The sequence below is a fragment of the Anoplopoma fimbria genome, unplaced genomic scaffold, assembly GCF_027596085.1.
Source record: "Anoplopoma fimbria isolate UVic2021 breed Golden Eagle Sablefish unplaced genomic scaffold, Afim_UVic_2022 Un_contig_2189_pilon_pilon, whole genome shotgun sequence".
Classification (NCBI taxonomy): domain Eukaryota; kingdom Metazoa; phylum Chordata; class Actinopteri; order Perciformes; family Anoplopomatidae; genus Anoplopoma; species Anoplopoma fimbria.
The window spans coordinates 1-392 of NW_026552280.1; the positions used below are offsets into that span (position 1 = coordinate 1).

The following is a 392-nucleotide window of genomic DNA, read 5'->3' on the forward strand; positions in this document are numbered from 1 at the left end:
TTTCATCATTCCCAAGCTCATCGATCATTTTCTTTTCAATTTTATGCTAACGTATTCTACATTTCAACAGTAAATATTAATATTTTTACTGCACTACATTTGTGATCCTTATAGCCACTTTGTACATTCTGATTTGACATTTAAAAAAGCTGTGAGTGTGTCTGGAAATCTGCAGGCGCTCCCTGTATAGACGAAAGAGCAAAGCGTGGTGATATAGTATCTTTAAAAGGACCTTTGGTAGGCACAATATTTGCTTATATGCCATACCACCCTGAACACGCCCGATCTCGTCTGATCTCGGAAGCTAAGCAGGGTCGGGCCTGGTCAGTACTTGGATGGGAGACCGCCTGGGAATACCAGGTGCTGTAAGCTTTTTTCACTCTCTTTACAAA

The 392-nt window shown here is 40.8% G+C and overlaps 1 non-coding gene across 1 annotated transcript; it reads left to right on the forward strand.

Annotated features, from left to right (window-relative positions):
* Positions 1–252: 252 nt before the first annotated feature.
* On the forward strand, positions 253–372 carry LOC129115913 (5S ribosomal RNA). The gene has a single exon (XR_008533300.1). It is a non-coding gene; the product is annotated as a 5S ribosomal RNA (ribosomal RNA).
* The last annotated feature ends 20 nt before the right edge of the window (positions 373–392 follow it).